The sequence below is a fragment of the Pinus tabuliformis genome, chromosome Q (assembly GCF_031772625.1).
Source record: "Pinus tabuliformis cultivar Carrire ecotype Pingquan chromosome Q, CPIR1, whole genome shotgun sequence".
In the NCBI taxonomy this organism is placed as follows: Eukaryota; Viridiplantae; Streptophyta; class Pinopsida; order Pinales; family Pinaceae; genus Pinus; species Pinus tabuliformis.
In genome coordinates, this window is record NC_142296.1 from 696,009,856 (window position 1) to 696,031,490 (window position 21,635).

Sequence of the window (21,635 nt, forward strand, 5' to 3'; positions counted from 1 at the left end):
AAAAAGGAATTGTGAAGATGTAAATTCGAGTTTCACAAAGACATGATCGGGGTAGCTGATAATCCCTTTCTTGTTGAGAAGGAGTGTTGAGAAATGGGAACAAGAAAATCCATTTTAATTTGTCCTTGAATTAAACTGTGAATTAAAATCAAATTATATTCTTATAGCAACTTGTAAATAGTTAATTAAGTCTAATTAACTTAATTAGATTAGGAATTTCAAGTTGGATGTCTTTACGTAGTCATGTATATGTTGTCCCTAAGTTTTAGGGGTCCTGGATGAGTTTATTTGAGTTGTAACTAGATTAACTCAGTTTACTAAGTTATGGTCAGTTAAATTAGTTCTAACTTTTTCTGGAACTAATAGAGGACTAATAATCATTTGGTACACTGGTGGATCCACAAGTGTTGCTCCAGTTAACTGAAGATTCCCTCATGAGAAACTCATGCATGTCAGTTCACAGAAAGACTCAGTTGAGACTAGAGAGCAGGGATAGTGTACTATCAGTTGTATGATTTATTGAGTTGTAAACATCATGCATGCAATCAGAGAAGGACCGATGTTTGGATTGCATAGTTTTGGAAGCATTAATTCCATTTAAATATGGGCTATTCATCCTAGGAATTGTGCAAGGAAATAGGGGCTTGGCAGGTAGTGGAAATTGCCTAAGTGTTGGCTAATAGTAGGCTTGTGAGGTAGAGAGTTGAGAATACTTGTGCAGAATTGTTCTAGTGAGAACAAGCTTTGTATCTTCACTCATATTTTTGATTTAATGCAATACAGATAGGCGGGGTTTTGAGCAGTGGCTTATCCCAAAACATGTTGTGTTATGTGCCATTGATTTGTCTTCTTCTTGTTCATATGGTTTTCATCGATCTATTGGCTTCCACTAGTTGAAAGTAGAAGTAGATTATTGTCATGTGCTTTAGTACATTGCATAAGCTTGTGAATCTATAGTAAATTCTACACTTTCTAGGAGAGCCATTTATAGAGGAGAGGAAAGGAAATCATGAGGGCCTTCCTTATGATGGATCCTCTCTGGACATGATTTTTTGTTGATTTCCTAAGCCATTCCACCATCTGCATTCTTTTTAGATATTTTTATTTAATAACTTTTTCTCTAAAGCCCATCCCCAAAGAATCCCCTCAACATATTTTTGAGAGCAAGAGCTTTACCAAACCAGGTTAGATTCTTGAAACCCCAACCATCCAACTATTTTGGCATAGATAAGGAGTCCCAACTTGCTAGATGGAATCCCTCCTTACATTTTTTTCCAATCCACAAGAAGTTGAACATCATTTTCGTAGTATGATGCAGAATATATTGTGGAATGTTAGTAATGGACATCCAAAAACCTATAATGTTTTCCAAAACCGATTTTACTTATATCATTCTTCCCCCAAGTGATGTAACCAATGGCAACACCAAAAGTTTATTTTTTTTTATTTTTTGAGTAGGCACATCCAGTCCTCTTTGTGGTTTTCATTTGGTTTTAGGAAGAACCCCAACTATTTGAGGCCTTTTCTGATGGGTTCCATATGAAAGGCAAAAAAAAATTAATGTGTGAGAGAATATTAGAGTTGGCAACATTGTGAAGAAAGGTAGATTTTGAAGCACTAATCTCCATCCCTATAGCTTGACAGAAAATATTGACAACTCTATGGAAATTATGTCATTTAGAGACAGATCCATCCCCAAATAGCAGAACGTCATCCACAAAAAGAAAGTGGGTGAAATATTAATTAAAAGTTATTTTTACTCCTTTGATTTTGAACCCATCCTATTTTTCTTTTAGCACTAGGATGCTTAAACTTTTCATCACAAGTAGAAAAAGTAAGGGGGACAATGGGCACCCCTTCCAAATACCTCTTGAGCTGGGAAAAGATATGGAAGGAGAGCCATCGATTAAGATAGAAAATTTTGTTGAGGATACACAACCTATAATCTAGTTGGTGACTTGCAAACCCAAACCAATCTATAGATAAAAGTCTAGTTAACTCTATCAAAGTCCTTGTTGAGGTCCATTTTGAGGATCAAGGCTTTTAGATTTTTAGCTTTTATAGAATGCAAAAACTTCTTAGGTGATGCCAATAGCATCATGGATTTGCATATCATCTAGAAAACAGAATTGGTTGAGTGAAATTTTCTCAACGATAGTTTTCTTGATCTTAATAGAGATCGTGTTTGACATGATTTTATAAAGTAAGTTACACAAAGCTATTGATCATGTAGAAATTCATTATAGATTCAAACTGCAGATTGTAGTATGCTAAAACAATTGACTTGAATCTACTCTACTCATAAGTGGAAAAAATAAACGATCAATGTAATCACGAAGCGTATAAGAGAAAGAATTCAATCACACATGACACTTTGATTTTCTGGGGAAATCCACAACTAAAAACGCATGCTATAGGTATATTGCATTAATAAGAAAATATGAGAAGATTACAATGCTTTGCTCAAGCCTCAACAACCTCTACACTATCTCTATCTATCTCATTGCTTCCTAGACAAGCCTTGGATGAATACAATATGCTCTGCTCAACCTTGAGCTCAACCTACACAAGTATATTCTATCCACTACCTGATTAACTTCCTTTGGCCAATACTTAGCCAAATTCCTATCCTTCCAAGCTCCTACTTCCTTGCGTTGTTCCCTTGGGAATTTGATCCAAAATGGATCCAGTTTTGCCTCCAAATCAAAGTCTTCAAATGCATATGAAAGTGGGATCAAGTTGAAGTGCTCACTGAGACGATTCCAACGGTGCAAACGGCGTGAAAATCCGAGTTCGGATGAAGAAGTTAAGGCCAGTCAAAGTTTCAAGGCAAACTATGGTAAAAAGTCAGAAAGTCAAAGTCAAAGAAAGTCAAAGCCAAACTGGTCAACGGTCAACAATCAACGCTTACATTAGTAGGAAATGTGTCGTCCCGGGAATGTGCCACATGGTTTTCATGACGTCAGCAAAGACGGTGACGTGGCAGTTTTTTATTGGTTCACATGAGCCAATTCGGTGCTAACATGTGGCAGCGCGGATTTGCCTAGTATTGGTATGAAAATCCCAAAATTTGGGGGTCAGGGAGGATCAAATAAACGATCAATGAAATCACGAAGCATATAAGAGAAAGAATTCAATCACACATGACACTTTGATTTTCTGGGGAAATCCACAACTAAAAACACATGCTATAGGTATATTGCATTAATTGGAAGATATGAGAAGATTACAATGCTTTGCTCAAGCCTCAACAACCTCTACACTATCTCTATCTATCTCATTGCTTCCTAGACAAGCCTTGGATGAATACAATATGCTCTGCTCAACCTTGAGCTCAACCTACACAAGTATATTCTATCCACTACCTGATTAACTTCCTTTGGCCAATACTTAGCCAAATTCCTATCCTTCCAAGCTCCTACTTCCTTGCTTTGTTCCCTTTGGTATTTGATCCAAAATGGATCCAGTTTTGCCTCCAAATCAAAGTCTTCAAATGCAGATGAAAGTGGGATCAAGTTGAAGTGCTCACTGAGACGATTCCAACGGTGCAAACGGCGTGAAAATCCGAGTTCGGATGAAGAAGTTAAGGCCAATCAAAGTTTCAAGGCAAAATAAGGTAAAAAGTCAGAAAGTCAAAGTCAAAGAAAGTCAAAGTCAAACTGGTCAATAGTCAACAATCAATGCTTATGTTAGTAGGACACGTGTCGTCCTGGGAATGTGCCACATGGTTTTGATGACGTTAGCAAAGACGGTGACATGGCAGTTTTTTATTGGTTCACATGAGCCAATTCGGTGCTAACACGTGGCAGCGCGGATTTGCCCAATATTGGTATGCAAATCCCAAAACTTGGGGGTCAGGGAGGATCAAATAAATGATCAATGAAATCACGAAGTGTATAAGAGAAAGAATTCGATCACACATGACACTTTGATTTTCTAGGGAAATCCACAACTAAAAACACATGCTATAGGTATATTGCATTAATCGGAAAATATGAGAAGATTACAATGCTTTGCTCAAGCCTCAACAACCTCTACACTATCTCTATCTATCTCATTGCTTCCTAGATAAGCCTTGGATGAATACAATATGCTCTGCTCAACCTTGAGCTCAACCTACACAAGTATATTCTATCCACTACCTGATTAACTTCCTTTGGCCAATACTTAGCCAAATTCCTATCCTTCCAAGCTCCTACTCCCTTGCGTTGTTCCCTTGGGAATTTGATCCAAAATGGATCCAGTTTTGCCTCCAAATCAAAGTCTTCAAATGCATATGAAAGTGGGATCAAGTTGAAGTGCTCACTAAGACAATTCCAACGATGCAAACGGCGTGAAAATCCGAGTTCGGATGAAGAAGTTAAGGCCAGTCAAAGTTTCAAGGCAAACTATGGTAAAAAGTCAGAAATTCAAAGTCAAAGAAAGTCAAAGCCAAACTGGTCAATAGTCAACAATCAACGCTTACATTAGTAGGAAATGTGTCGTCCCGGGAATGTGCCACATGGTTTTCATGACGTCAGCAAAGACGGTGACGTGGCAGTTTTTTATTGGTTCACATGAGCCAATTCGGTGCTAACATGTGGCAGTGCGGATTTGCCTAGTATTGGTATGAAAATCCCAAAATTTGGGGGTCAGGGAGGATCAAATAAACGATCAATGAAATCACGAAGCATATAAGAGAAAGAATTCAATCACACATGACACTTTGATTTTCTGGGGAAATCCACAACTAAAAACACATGCTATAGGTATATTGCATTAATTGGAAGATATGAGAAGATTACAATGCTTTGCTCAAGCCTCAACAACCTCTACACTATCTCTATCTATCTCATTGCTTCCTAGACAAGCCTTGGATGAATACAATATGCTCTGCTCAACCTTGAGCTCAACCTACACAAGTATATTCTATCCACTACCTGATTAACTTCCTTTGGCCAACACTTAGCCAAATTCCTATCCTTCCAAGCTCCTACTTCCTTGCGTTGTTCCCTTTGGTATTTGATCCAAAATGGATCCAGTTTTGCCTCCAAATCAAAGTCTTCAAATGCAGATGAAAGTGGGATCAAGTCGAAGTGCTCACTGATATGATTCCAACAGTGCAAACGGCGTGAAAATCCGAATTCGGATGAAGAAGTTAAGGCCAATCAAAGTTTCAAGGCAAACTAAGGTAAAAAGTCAGAAAGTCAAAGTCAAAGAAAGTCAAAGTCAAAATGGTCAATAGTCAACAATCAACGCTTATGTTAGTAGGACATGTGTCGTCCTAGGAATGTGCCACATGGTTTTGATGACGTCAGCAAAGATGGTGACGTGGCAGTTTTTTATTGGTTCACATGAGCCAATTCGGTGCTAACACGTGGCAGCGCGGATTTGCCCAATATTGGTATGCAAATCCCAAAACTTGGGGGTCAGGGAGGATCAAATAAATGATCAATGAAATCACGAAGTGTATAAGAGAAAGAATTCGATCACACATGACACTTTGATTTTCTAGGGAAATCCATAACTAAAAACACATGCTATAGGTATATTGCATTAATTGGAAAATATGAGAAGATTACAATGCTTTGCTCAAGCCTCAACAACCTCTACACTATCTCTATCTATCTCATTGCTTCCTAGACAAGCCTTGGATGAATACAATATGCTCTGCTCAACCTTGAGCTCAACCTACACAAGTATATTCTATCCACTACCTGATTAACTTCCTTTGGCCAATACTTAGCCAAATTCCTATCCTTCCAAGCTCCTACTCCCTTGCGTTGTTCCCCTGGGAATTTGATACAAAATGGATCCAGTTTTGCCTCCAAATCAAAGTCTTCAAATGTAGATGAAAGTGGGATCAAGTCGAAGTGCTCACTAAGACAATTCCAACGATGCAAACGGTGTGAAAATCTGAGTTTAGATGAAGAAGTTAAGGCCAGTCAAAGTTTCAAGGAAAACTAAGGTAAAAAGTCAGAAAGTCAAAGTCAAAGAAAGTCAAATTCAAACTGGTCAACAGACAACAATTAACGCTTACATTAGTAGGACATGTGCCGTCCCGGGAATGTGCCACATGGTTTTGATGATGTCAGCAAATACGGTGACGTGGCAGTTTTTTTATTGGTTCACATGAGCCAATTCGGTGCTAACACGTGGCAGCGCGGATTTGCCAAATATAGGTATGAAAATCCCAAAATTTGGGGGTCAGGGAGGATCAAACCCCTGACCTCCCAAAAGGCTAAGGTTTCAACGGATTCCACTCACCAGATGAGCTACTATGTCGCTTGGTTAAAGGAGTTATGGATATTATATTTATTACGGTAAGATTGGAGCCACCGGAAAAGGACCGGACGGTCAGGGTCAACCCCATGACCACCAGTCCCTTAAGCATTTAATGTATATCATAACCGCCGGGAATTGGAACAAAATTCGAACCATGTTAAATACGTGGTTAGCATATAAACCATACATATATATATATATATATATATATATATATATATATATATATATAATATCCCAACTGTATCAAATATGCGATATAACAATATATTCAAACCGTGTAAAAGGCTAGAAGAGTCGGGCAGGGCTTTCGACCCGCCGAGCTCCCAAACTACATATACCACGCCTTAACACGATTGTGCCAACCAATATACCAAGCGATAGAACTTGGTATTTCATCCGCCAAAGATTTCCATATTCTTATGCAGGTGCCGAACCATACCAAAACCACCAGCGCATATTCCAAGGCAGATTTTGGTTGCAAAAGCGGTTTTTCACGGGCAAAGGTGGTTTTTGACTTTCCAAGGGGTCTGGAAGTCACTGTAGCCAAATATGGTCGAGCTTATACTCGTTTGACTCGAAATTTCGAGCCAAACACAGTGGTGATATCCATTTTCTGATTTGAGACTCTATTTTCGAGCTCATGCCTGTAACAGCATATTGAAGATAAAATAAAGAGGTCAGCGTTGGAAGTGAAAGGACCAGGAGATGTAGCCAGAAATTTTGGTGAACTCCTTTATTAAATTTGGTTGTTTTGATGTGTTTAAATGTGTCTTCAATTTTTTTTTATGTGTTTATGTTATTCGCAATCTTTTCGATCCGTTGCATTAAGTAACATAAGCAAAATCACACATAGTCTATAATACCTTTTACATTTATGGATTAGAATTAGCCCATATTTAATTTGGAAATTCCACAATTATGAATTGCACAATCCTCATCAGCCTTCCTCTAATTGTACAATTTGGATGATTATACAACTGATAGTACACTATACCTGAACTCCAATCTCAACTGGGTCTTTCTATGATCTGACATTCATGAGTTAATTATTTGTGAATCTTCAATTTACTTGACCACTGCAAGTTACACCCCACTATTGCAGGTTACACCCCACTACAGTAAGTTACACCCCATTGTTGCAAGTTACACCCCACTACTGCAAGTTACATCTCACTACTAGGTCTCCCACTAATTCCTCCATCAGTTAGAACTATTTTAACTGACTTAAACATATTTGGACTGAATTAATTAATTACAACTCAAAATAAACTCAACTAGTACTCCTAATTGTAGGAGACACTCTACACTACTCTAATTAGACCCTCAACTCTAATTAACTAAGCTAACTAAGTCAAATTAATTTAGTTAACTATTGCAAGTTGTCATGAGATGTGGAATTACAATTTAATTCCCAATTTAATTCAAGGACAAATTAAATTAGGATTTTCTTGATGCTATTTTTAACATTTCTTTTTTCTATTTCAACACTCAATGTCAACCAGAAAGGAGTTCAACTTTATCCTGATCCGATAGCTTTGGAATGTTCTACATGCAACTCTTGTCACGGTTGTTGTTTCTACTGCAACATTTGCAACCCAAAAAAGCATACAAACAAAATAAACATAATCAACTGTGTATGCAACTGTCTATTGGAAAAATTGTGTTATTGTTGACTCTGTGAATGAGCCTCTTGCTCTACTGTCAACACTGATTTTCAACTCCTCAATTGAATACTGTGGACCCCCATAGCAAGGTATGGCCATGAGACAAAAAACACCTCAATGGAACTTGCCCAAATTTTTGCACTCTTAGGATTATTTCTTCACATCGCCCCACCTCACACTTGGAGGTATGGTTGCATGTACTCCTTCTTCCCACTTGGCTCAAACTCTCCCCCTACTAGAGGTATCTACTTGATTGGATGTCTCCACTCGACCTCCTCTATGCTTCTTGAATTGTGGTTGCTCCACAACTTGTTGAGGCTGCATGTTGAGAGGTAATTCATGCTCCCTCTCAACCACCAAGTCTCGAACTTTTTCCTTGCTCCTCAAGGCTTTGCATGCATGAGATAAATTTGATTTACTCATACTACTACTGCTACTTCTTCATTGATGCTTCTGCATTGTTGCTACAACTAATGCAATAATGAGTCTGATCTCCCAAAATCTCGAAGTACTAGCTTCGATAGGGTTTCTCCCTCTAAAACTAGACTCCCTCTAAGTCTCGCTATCCATGTGGGAAATATATTCGCTCTTCAATCTACCAATATCAATGACCACTGCTCCTTTTTGTGTCACTAAACATCGGCTCACTTATCTGCCCACTAGCAGCCTTCTAACTCCATTAAGAAGTCTACAAATAGGGTCTTCTAGATCTTCCCTAAACTAGAGATCCATCAATCTGCAAGGACAACTTTAAATTCTTCTCTTCTATTGTGATTTCAGCTCTATTACCATGTAGAAAATTCTACAAATCTAGCTTTGATACCATGTAGAAAATTATACAAATATAGCTCTCATACCATGTAGAAATTCCTTGTAGATTCAAATTGTTAATTATAATATGCTAAAAAAATTTACTTGAATTGACTCTACTCATCAATGGAGACAATAAACGATTGATGAAATCATGAAGCATATAAGAAAAAGAATTCAGTCACACATAACACTTTGATTTTATGGGGAAAGCCATAGCTAAAAACCTTTGCTATAGGTATATTGCATTAATAAAAAAATATGAGAAGATTATAATGCTTTGCTCAAGCTCGAGCAACCTCTGCACTATCTCTATCTATCTGACTGCTTCCTAGACAAGCCTTGGATGAATACAATATGCTATGCTCAAACTTGAGCTTAACCTGCACAAGTATCTTCTATCCTTTGTCTAACTGATTGCCTTTGGCTAATACTTAGCCAAATTCCTAGCCTTCCAAGCTCCTACTTCCTTGCATTGTTCCCTTGGGAATTAGCCCATATTTAATTAGGAAAATCCACAATTATGAATTGCGCAATCCTCATAGGCCTTCCTCTAATTGTATAATGGTTATACAACTGATAGTACATTGTCCCTAAACTCCAATCTCAACTGGGTCTTTCTTTGATCTGACATCCATGAGTAAATTATGAGTGAATCTTTAATTGCAGGTTACACCCCACTACAGTAAGTTACACCCCATTGCTGCAGGTTACACCCCACTACAGTAAGTTACACCCCAATGTTGCAAGTTACACCCCACTACAGTAAGTTACACCCCATTGCTGCAGGTTACACCCCACTACTATAGATTACACCTCACTATTGGATCTCCCACTAATTCCTCCATCAATTGAAACTAGTTTAACTGACTTTAACTTAGTTGGATTGAATTAATTAATTACAACTCGAAATAAACTCAGCCAGTGTTCCTAATTGTAGGAGACACTCTACATGACTCTAGTTAGACCCTCAACTCGATTTAATTGAGTTAAATAAGTCAAATTATCTTAGTTAACTATTACAAGTTGTCATGAGATGTGGAATTACAATTTAATTCTCAAATTAATTCAAGGACAAATTAAATTGGGATTTTTCTTGATGTTATTTTTAACATTTCTTGTTGTTATTTTCAATAGTTCAGAAGTCAAGTAAGGACTTTGATTTGGAGCATTTTGGAATCAAAGTGATGTATGTTACATTTATATCTTTGGAAACACTCTAGATTCATCCATTGTTTTACAAAGATCAGGCCCCGTAAGGTCAAAAAAGGAAAGGAAGAGTTTGAGTGTCCAGACATCAGGGCCTAAACGTTTGTCTTTGGAAAAAAGCTTTAGAATCCATTTTATGTCACTAGAGGAGACAAGACTGCCAATCAAGAAAAAGTCCTCAGGGCTGAAAAAATTTGGATAATTTTGAATAGTCTAAAGTTGAGATATTATGTTAGAACAGTTGGGATCTTTAAAAAGAGAATCAAAGAGTGATGCAACAACATCCTTTAAATTTTGTTGGCTAGTAACAATTTTACCATCATCCATCTCAACCTCCCAGGTAGAATTTATATTCCTTTTTGGATTTGCATAATTATGAAAAAAAAATGTGTTTATGTCTCTCTACTTAATCCAAGCCACCCTTCTCTTCAGTCTCTAGGTCTCTTCTTCCTTCTTTAACATCTGCATTATTATAGTTTCAAAGAGACTCATTGTCTGGGTTATATCTACTGAAAAGAGCAAGTTAGAAAAAATATGGGAGAGATGATCATATTCGAGTTCTATTTCCAGCAAGTCCTCTTTTGTTATGCCTTCTTTTTCTTTTCCCAAATCTCAACCTCCTTTTTAGTTCCCCCAATTTTTTGACAAGAGATCCCATGGAAGACTTGTAGGTTAAATTCTCACTTATTTGCAAACAACCCTTCACCAAAGATCTAAACCAATCATCTTCCAACCATATATGGTTAAATTTGAAAGGATATTTGTTCCCGCGATTTTCGAAATCCAATTCCAAGAGAATTGACATATGATCTGAGGTTTTATCTTGACATATCTGGGATCTATATCTCCTGACATTTTCCACTAGCTGACTAGCCATTAAGAATCTATCGAGTCACTTGGAAATACCTTCCACACCCACCCAGCCATTTCTCCACGTGGGAGCTAATGGGAAAGAAGTTATATCCCGAAGGTTGTGGTTTTGCAACATCTCTAAAAAGGAGGAAACCATAGGATCAGAGCGGGAATGAGACCCCCACGACTCCCCTAGTGAGATAGTGAAATTTAAATCATCCACTAAAAGGAGAGAATGGTCCCCTAACAAGCCACTGGATTGAAACTTATCCCACAAGTCCTACCTCTCCCTGTAGGGTCCTTAGAAATTTACTACTGTGATCGGGAAGGGGATGCCCCTTATAGAGCCTTTTAAGATAATGCCAATCGAGGAGGAGGAGGTCTAAAGTGAGGAAAGATTTGGATTCCATAAAGAGAGGAACCCTCCAAACAAACCAATGGAAATAATGTTTTTAATTAAAAACTAACCAAATATGTATAATCAATTATGTTTTTATTATAGAAAACAATGTATTTTCATTTAAAGTATATTTTTTAAAGGACATGTGTCAAATCCAAGTTGAGCAAAGACAAAATTACACAACCCCTCATACTGGATTGTAGAATAAACCTCTGAACTCAATAAAATAAAATGTCTTTTTAAAATATACTTTTATTTTTCAAAAACACATTTAATATTAAGTTATTTGAAAAAAAATTACAATCTTTATAAAATAAATCTCTCCAACAACTCTCCTATTTACATTTTTACAACGCAAGGCATTCTCCATTAAGAACAACCCCCCTGTTGCCCTCTTATCCTCAGTGTGGGTCGCTAGATCCTTTGTTAGACAATTAGATTTTGCTCACCTGTTGATTTGAATTGTGTACTGCTTTGGGGAGGTGGCAATAGATCTCGACTTTGTTTCCTAGGGCATGGGTCTGACGACCCTCATCGACTAACGCTGATTATGGGCGTAATCAAACCTTCCCCAATCGAGGCCAGAAGTGTTAATCTACGCTCTCAGATAAAGAATGGGGTCTAATCTTTTCATTTTTAAATTTCCTTTCACTGTTCCTCTTTCCTGAAGAAGATTAAAGCTCAAATTTGGGACACGGCTGGTTAAGAACGGTTGAGAGCCATAACATCTACATATTACAGGGGCGTTGTTGTTGGTCTAGTAGGCGCGAGACTTTCCAAAACATATGCCGCTGGCCAGAAGAACTCCGCAGTAAGTATCTAACCACTATCAGTAAACAGGTTCTCTCTTCCTTGGCCAGAACAAGAAAATTTAATGCTTCTTGTTACTAGCAAATTTAGTGTTGTTGGGTTGAAATTTGTTAACGATTCATATGCAAATTCCTTTTTCTCATTCGCTTCTAAGATTTTGACAAAACTCCAGGTAGTCTGTTGGAACTTAATTTCTCTATTGTGTAGGGTAAAAGCCTGCCTTTTTGTTGTATGAGTTTAGTTTTCCATCTTTTAGTGGGATTTCATTGATAAAATTTTTGTATATGCTTGCTTCTATTTTTGTTTATGTCTACTCGTTTTGCTACTGAATTTTTTGAAAATTATCGTCATTCTTCACAGTTTCGGTCTTCTGGAGCAAAATTTCTTCAGTGCCTTTAAAGTCTTTTACCCTTCAAAGCAGGATCGAATAATGTGAAATTTTATGAATTTAATTTTGAGTGATTTGCATTGCACTGGGACATGGGAATTATGACAATGCTCATGGCAAAAATGGTGCAATCTAGAGGGGGCAAGAGAGGTTTCGGTAGATGGCAGGACGACATTTTCCCAGTCTGAAGATTCGTTCTTCATGGAAACATTTGCCTTGGGTTCTACAAATGTGTCCATTGCTTTTCAAACAATAGTCAAAGATATCTACAACGTCATGAGAAGAAAAGTAGTGTGGTTTGACAGTTGAACGCTAGAGACAACGTTAAATAACCGGTATGGTAAGTTTAAGTCGATTGCAGATTTCTCAAATATTTGAGAAATTCTGCCATCGATTTAAAGATGTTTAACTAGTGAGGTTAAGTCGATTGCAGATTCTCTAAATATTCTTAACCAACCAAAACTTGCAGATTCTCTGAATATTCTTAACCAACAAAAAAACAATTGAAAGTGAACGACAACGAAAGCCAAAAATGATTTATGGAAGGGGGTCCGGTGCTGCCGTGGATGACTAAATCTAAAGGTAAATGTGTTTCTAGTTTTTTTCCTTTAAACTATTTTTCGAATACAAAACTCACGCCTTGGTTTGTATGAATCGTTTTGACCAGGTCTAGGGTGGGAAAATGTTTCACTGCTTTGGGGAAAGCTTATCGGGAAAAAAACAGGAGTTTACTTTATCTCAAACTCAAAATCATGGACACTGGCGAATGCTGGAAACTTTGGTATCGTGAAGGGAATGTTTGATGTATGTATTGAGGTTTGGATGAGTTTACGAAAAACTATTACTACTTCATTAAAGGATAGTCTAGTATAATAATTGTTTATTCCATAATTAGTTTGAATCTTTTCCAACCTTTTAAGGCCAGCTTGGTTTGAAAACGTAGGAGCCTAAAATTTGCATAAGAACAACTCGGGTGCTTATATGGGGTTTGATATGGCATTATTTGAAAAACATAGAACGAAAATTAACTTGTGATTTTTTCATTGTTATAATAAAATTGAATAGTTGTATAATAAAAAAATTGTCATCCATATAACAATTGAAAAAAATATTTAATAATGTATTTGAAAACTATCAAATCAAATAAAAGATGATGTTATAATAGTAAATATCTAAGATTAAATATACATATATAAATTAAATAGGAAATATGAAAGTTGTTAATGTAAAAATATACCTACCAATATTAAATAGGAGGGGAATATTGGGAAGAAAGTCTTGTTGGAAATATTAAAATTTAAAAGTTGATTTATAAAAATAAAAATAAAAAAAGAGGATGAAAGTAAAGCGAAAAACAATGATTTCATAATATAATAGAAGCAAAGATAATTATATATAAGAAAGACACAAATGTATAAGAAGAAATATAAAAGTTGTAGATACATATTACCTTAGTAGCACTTATTTAACGGTGTATCATATTTTATTATTTCATTGCATAAGTTTTTGTATATGTTTTAATGTTTCTAGCATAAGATTTGACAGACTTGATAATTTTTTGTTTCATTTTTACTGCAATACGGGCATGTTCTACATTTCTAGTCCTCCTAATGTTCCTTCCAGCTTCTTGTCTTACAAATCTTAGCTTATGAGCTTGTTCTTAATTGCGCTAATATTCATTTACCTTCGTTAAGGGTGTTTATTTTCAAACATTTCTTCCATGCTGATTTCCAAAGGGATTTTTCTTTAAGCCAAATTTTCATAAATATTTTGAGCTTGTATCAACTGTTGTTCCCATGTTATATCAATTTCTTTTGCATGCTTCTTCATTTTCTCATGATTCTTGCTTTGAAATATCTTAGAAGCATGAAATAGCTGGAAATAACCTCTAGCCATACTTTGGAAATGGGTACAACCATTCCATGGTTATACCCCATACTAGACCTGCATCCTAGCCACGCAATGACATTTTCCTTTACAGAAGGCAATGGTTCTTAGGGTTTGTGCTAATAAAGAACAGGAAAAACCCCAAATCAAAACATTGCCTTAAAATCATTCATTTATCACATTGGTGGATTTCGGTTGTTGTAAACATGGATTTGTTCTACCTCAACATTTTGGTAAGCACTCTTTTTCTTTATAAATAGATTGTAGACACTATATGTTTCTGATTGTCGAGGCTAGTAGCAAGTTTGAGAGTGAAAAAGTGACCTTGGATGAGTTTGTGAGTGCAATGAGTGATTTTGGTTAGTTAAATCTTAGTGATTTTATGTAGTGAAAAAGATTACTCTTCATGCCAGTGTGCTTATGAAGGAGAAGCTTAAATGCTTGTTGTTCAAAGTGACTAAACATTTGATACCATCTGCTACATCTTCTTCAGAGAATATTTTCTCACTAACAACATTTTTGGAGGCTTGCTTCTCGTTGTTACAGTTTCATACACTTACTTGGCTCGGGACAACCAACACACAAGTGTCATTCTCTTCAGTTTGCTTGGAGTGAGATAGATAAATATAGAGATAAATTTTGGAGTTGCTGGAAAAAATTTCATCACCACAATCCATACACTTATAATTTCACTCGTAGTAGTGTCATTGACCCAAGGCAGTCTCCAAAATTCAAATCACCTCGTCAAAAAGGATCCAACAAGGTCACTCAAAAAATGGGGGGGAGAGTTTGGCCTAAAAAGAGGACAAACCCTACCCATATGGGCATCAACTAATTGATAAGCCCATCAACTAGGAGAGTAGAAGCAACAAGAATATGAGATTTCCATAGAATCACACGGTCCTAATGCAATTTTTTTGGACTTGTAAACCAATGTTGCAAAAATGATTAAGATTGTAGGATGCAGACTTCCAGTGTTGTGATTAGGTTGATGACATACACAAGTTCCTTGGAAATTTACAAAGGGATCTTGCAAACAAGAAGACTCCTAAAGGAAGATTTGAAAGAAGGTTTATGGGGGGTTGTAGAAAATAATAGGAGTTATTGTAGAGGAGAACTGCAACTTGTGGTTTGTGACTACAAAGTGTAGTTGTGAATACAACTATGGAGAGCAAGCTCGTTAGAACATTTGGAAGGCTAAAATTGGAAACCGAGAAAAATTACTAGAACAATATAACTTTTCATGTTGGTTACTGTGAAATTTTTAAACATGGCTACTTGCAACAATCCTTGTATTATATCTATAAATGAAGCATTAACATTATGAAAGAATGTAAGCATATTGTGACATTATGAGGATGGTATGAGGCAAGGATGCCCTTTGTCTAGGCATATTTGTATTATTTGTATTTGTGTAGGGAGTAGAAAGTGAATATAATATTGTATCTCTATTATCCTCCACATCTATGTTTAGTTTTGTGATTTGAAAGTTGTTCTATGTTTTCAGTAATATGCCAGTGTTACATAGTGTCGAGGTTGATTTGATGATCATGAGTTTTTATTGCATTTTTTAATTTTTTTTAATCTAATAACCTCTATGGAACCCAAAGATTGTCATTTAAAAATAAAAGATCATTGATTGCAAAGAACTAATGCCATAACCACTATTGAGTAGCGGATCCCCCCCATAGTGGATTTTTGGGGCTTAAAGCCAAGCTTTGGGTCAATGTAATGTAAAGACCCCGCAAAATACGGGCGCCGAGCGCAAGAGTCTAGGGTAGTATGCCCTAAAAATATTGTAATTTAATATAGAATGTGTCGGCCTAACCATGGTCCACAAACCATGGGAATGTATAAATAGAGCGAGGCTCTAAGTGTAGAAGGCAATTTTTGAGTATTGATCTTAAGTGATATGGGTTTTTGAGTGCGATATTTGCTCTGAGTCTGTAATTCTGAGTCTTGAGTCGTAGTAGTAGAGAGAGGCTCTACAACTGAGTGCACAGAGGCCTGGTAGAGTCCACAGTTGTGTACGCGGACCCCTGCAGCTGAGTATGCAGGGCGGAGTTGGGATTGTAACAAAACAGAAGTTTAATACAAGCTAAGATTGATTCTGAAAGATTGTGCATCTATTCGTAGATCTGTATGTTTATTATTTTGTTATATGTTCATGCATCTCTTTACATTCCATGATTGCGCGCACTTGTTATGAATGTGAATGATTGTTAAGACTACTGGGCCCACAAAATAAGTCAGATTTATAATAATAACACATTAAAGGTAGAGGATCTAGATAACCCCTCATCACGTTCTGTACAAAACTACGCGAAGGTCAGACAATTGCACGGGGCAGCGTGAGAGCGTAGGATTGGGTTGCAAACTTCCCAGACCTCATCAAGACATCCCTAGGGTGTGGAAACCTGGTTCCAACACTCTCCCTTACTACCTCGAGTGAGACCTCAGTCTGCGGTCCACGGATTGTTGCCGAAAGGGCCAGTAGTTTCGGGATTTTTTTGGCTAAAACACTTTTGAACCTGGGTCAGGCCCTAATAAGCTAACAAATGGTTCCGTTGCGGGGACCAGGATTTTCCTAAGGGATGTCTGATGTCAGAACACTGGAACCCTATGAAGAAGGAAATTGAAGATTGGTTAGATCAGAAGCTTCATGAGTTCGTAACACAAGAAAACATAACTCTGCAGATATCTGAGAAGAGGGGATTGGATCACTACGTATATACGGAAATCCACGAGATCTTCTTCACGTCCTTCTCTTTAAAGCTATATGATTGGATCACGAGGTTAGTTAACAGCCAGGGAAGGTACAAGCTCGATCAACCAATAGTGTGTACTCTGGAATTAGTGCATGGACTAGATGCATTAGAAGATAAGATCGCATGGGTTGTGGACCATTAGCTCTACCAGATAATAGGAGGTTTATCACTAAGTTCACGATAGACACAATCGTGAGCTATAGCGAAGCAGAACAATGTTTTCTCAAGGGACTACGAGGTAGGTACATCAAATCCCTGAATACCTGGATTAAGATGTTGTCATGTGAGAAGCGGGTTATGTGAATACATTAATGATTGGGATGACATGGAGCGGAAAGATCTACAAAGGGATTGAAGGGTTAGGGAACAGTCCTTTAATTTCACCTCCCTAAGCGAGCGAGGAAGAGCACACTCGGGTTTCCTCGAGAAGTGCGGTCATTTTGATAAGACAGTGCATTCCGCGGTTATCAACCCCACTTACGCCATCACCCACTTCACCTACTTCACCTCCACCTTCAACCACCCCACCTCCACCAAACCTGCAGTTCAACATGGTGAGCGCGATCAAGCTACCCGTATTCGAAGGAGTAAGGAATGAGGATGCAGACCAGTTCTGGTTCGTGGTAAGAGCAGTGTGGGAAGCACAAGGGGTCACAGATGACAACATTAAGAAGGCCACATTAGTGAGCGTGCTACAGGATTTGTTGAGCCTCAAACCTGCACCTTCCTATACACCCTCTCAACCTTCCTTTTCCACTTATTTCATCCACCTAGCTGTTAAATCATTGCATTGTAGTTTAAAAAGAGCTTTTTACATGGTTTTCTGACTATGCTTATGACTGTTGTTTAGTTTAGTTTTTTTGCTCATGTTTCCGCAGCCAGCATAGGATTCCGCAGTTATTTTGTTAAAAGTTGTGCTACATGTGTCCTATGAAGAAACGAGCCACATGGGCAAGCTCCAGGTGATGGATACATGGAACGTGTCCCTTCAAATCAGCCAAATCATCCATGGAAGGTCACGGTCAACGAAGGTCAAAGGCAAAGCCAACCAAGGAGTTCAGCGGTGGCACGTCTCTATTTTGAGCACGTGAACGTTACGTGGCACAGTCCTCAGCTCACGAAGACACCGGAACATCTGGAGATCATTTCTGTAACCTGAATCTAACAGCTACCACTCCGGAGATTTAATAGACATGATGACAGTTACGCTAGATCTCGGCTGAAGCGATCTACGTGTCTTTGGAAACACAGTCAATAGCGTAGGAGTTAGTTAGTTAGTTTCAACATTTGGTCATTATAAATAACGCGTCGATGAACGCTGTAAAGAAGCTTTTTTTTGGATATGTAATTTCTGAACTGTTGTGTTATCACCCCACTGTTTATATATGTTGCTGTTTTAATATATGAGAAGACTTTTCTGAGTTTATTCGTGTGACTACTTGTTGACCGACTGAAGTGGCAGAGGGCCCCTATGCGCTGAAGCCTTGTAAAGTTTTCATTTGGTTTTATTATGTTCTTATATCATTAGCTTGTACATAACACATTGTTTGATGTTTCTTAACTCACTGTTGTTTATATTTTCACCTCTGTTTTCTTATAACTGTCAACTGATCAGTGCTTTTCTGCAGGTTTTCTTAGGCAGCCCGGGCAAATTTTCATCTTTTTGATAACTATTGACATATGAGATCATCTTGTCCTTCCTGCTAACTTTCATTTTCTGAAGTTTAATTTCAATACTGTCTTTTTCAAGTTGTGATTTGCTTACTTATTTTTTTTGTTATTTAGATATCATACTGCTCATCAATTTATGGTTTCTTTCTATAGTGAAGTGACTCTATTAGCAAGAAATCAGAATATTACTAATTGTAGTGTGATTTAGTTATCATATTGCTTAAACTTATTCATGATTGCTTCCCACAAGGTAGAATGAGCTGAAGGGTAAAGGATCAGAAGAGTTGAAGTAGTGTGATTAGTTTCCTTTCTGCAATTTAATTTCTTGCAATTTAGTTATCATATTGCTTAAACTTATTCATGGTTGCTTCCCACAAGGTAGATTGAGCTGAAGGGTAAAGGACCAGAAGAGTTAAAGTAGTGTGACTAGTTTCTTTTATGCAATTTAATTTCTTTCCATTTAGATAGCATATTGCTTGACTTATTCATGATTACTTCCCACAAGGTAGATTGAGCTGAAGGGTAAAGGATCTGAAGAGTTTAAGTAGTGTGAATTAGTTGCTTTGTTTTTGGTTTGAGTTGCTTTAAGTTCAGTTTTTACTTTCTTTTCATTCAGCAGCAAGGATACTGGGCCATTGTCATTAGTTCACTGTTTGATGCATTTACTTTCTCTTAAGAATTGATTTCAGTTTAGTTGTTTTAAAGCTTTCTTCTTGAGCACTTTCAAGTTTGAGAAAATCACTGTAGAAACCACCATCACCATCCATACTTCATACTTCACTTTCATTTTCACCATCACACATTAGGGAAAGATAAATCCAAAAATAAACTAAAAACTCAAAAACGACAAAAGATTAAGGAAATGGTTATCTAGTACATATAGTACACTTCACTTCGTCAGTTTACGAACCCCGGATTGACATTTTAAATAGCAATTTAGATCACACTAAATTGACCAAACATTTTGGCGCCATTGCCGGGGAAGTGAAATTAGGTAGCCAATTTCTAAAAAAAAACAAGAAAATTTCAAGGAAAATTGATAACCTCTCAAAGTATGCTCTCCTCTTGCACTTAGTGTGATCTGGAGGATCAGAAAAGAGAAAGTTATTGGTTTAATAGTTTCTTGAATATGCTCTCTTCTTGCACCTAGAGTGACTTGGAAGATCAGAAAGAGAATTATTAGCCCGACTTGAAGAAAAATAAAAAAAATGACATGCATAGAGCAAGAGATTCTAGGGGAAGGTTTTTAGCTAGAGCCAAGAGTTCGATTTTTACAACTCCATCTACTTCAAGGAATAGACAAGAGACACCTCCATCATCTCCAACTTACACTCCTAGCCCTAGGATTCCTGGAATTCAAGAGGCAGTAGTTGACTCTCCCACACCTTCCATCGAATCTGAATTAGAAAGAGATCCTTTCCTTCCTTCTACAGAGAGACAAATTGTAATTGAAGAAGTAGAATCATCTGAAGAAGAAGAGGGAGAAATTCCTTCTCGTTCACCCTTAGTAGAGGAACCAGAGGACTCTGAAGTCTCCAGGGAAACTACCATGACAGAGGAAGGAGCAAATGGATTTGGTAGAGGTAGAGGAGGAGGAGGAAATAATGGAGGAGGTAGAGGTAACATTGGGGGAAATAGGGATGGAGATAACTCATTCGGATTTCCTATAGTCGATGAGGACTCTCGAGCCACAATGAAAAACATCTCACCATCTGTCCTCCCAAACTTCCATGGGTTAAGAAATGAGGACCCTGAAACATTTCTATTTGAGTTTGAGGTCGTGTGTCGAACTTATGATTATCTGGAAGACTCTCAAAAACTCAAACTGTTTCCTTCAACATTGAAAGGAGCAGCCTTGAAATGGTTCATGGGATTACTCACTCAATCCATTAGGACTTGGAATGATATGAAACAAACATTTTTGGATAGGTACCTGGACTATTGTATGCCCACCAATCACAAGGATGAGGTATTCAAAATGGTGCAAAGAGAAGATGAAAACTTGGAGGATTTACTTGAAAGATTTCAATACAACCTGAAAAGAGCAAAAATGAGTAACTTAGATGAGGAGACCGTGAAAGCCCTTCTATTAAAAGCCATTAGAGATGAATGGATAGATATTTTGAACATGATGGGAAAAGGAGACATATCTCAACTTCCACTTCATGATATAGCAGAGCTATGTGTCCATCTCTCAAGGGGGAAATCTAAAACTCAAAAAGGGCCTAGAGATCCTTCTCTCATCAGAGCAAACAAATCTGCAACTGGATCAGTAAGTAGGGCTGAGATTGGCAACATGCTTGATGAATTCAACACTGACATCTTAGGGAGTCATAGTGAGCAACTAGACACTCTTAAGATTCACAATAAGCAGAAAGCAGAAGCTGAGGCTTTGGCCATCTTTTGCCCAAAGTGTAGAAAGAAACATGCTCTAAGGGAATGTCCCTTGGATGCAAAAGTTTTAGAAACATGTGTAATTTGTTCAGAGAATCATGAGACCAAGGATTGTCCTTCAATTCCTGGGCTCAAAGCTGTCTTTCAAGAAGATCCAAATACAATCGAGTCTCTCTGTTTTGTTGCAAGGAGACCTTGGCAGGGGCAACAAAATCAAGGGTTTAACAAATCTATGAATTTTCAACCCCCACCAAATTGGAATCCTTGGCAACAACCTTGGTCCCAACCTCAAAATCCTTTTCTATCATGGGTACAAGGTATGCAAAATCCTTATGGGAGATTTGCTCAATTTTATCAATATCCTCCATCTTTTCAAAACCAACAAGCTCCACAACTTCCAAATCAAAACCCACAACTATCATTGCCATTTCCACAACAACAACAACCTTCTCAACAGAATCCAAATTCTCAACTCTTGCTTCCATTCCAACAAAAGTCAAATCAACTTCCTTCTC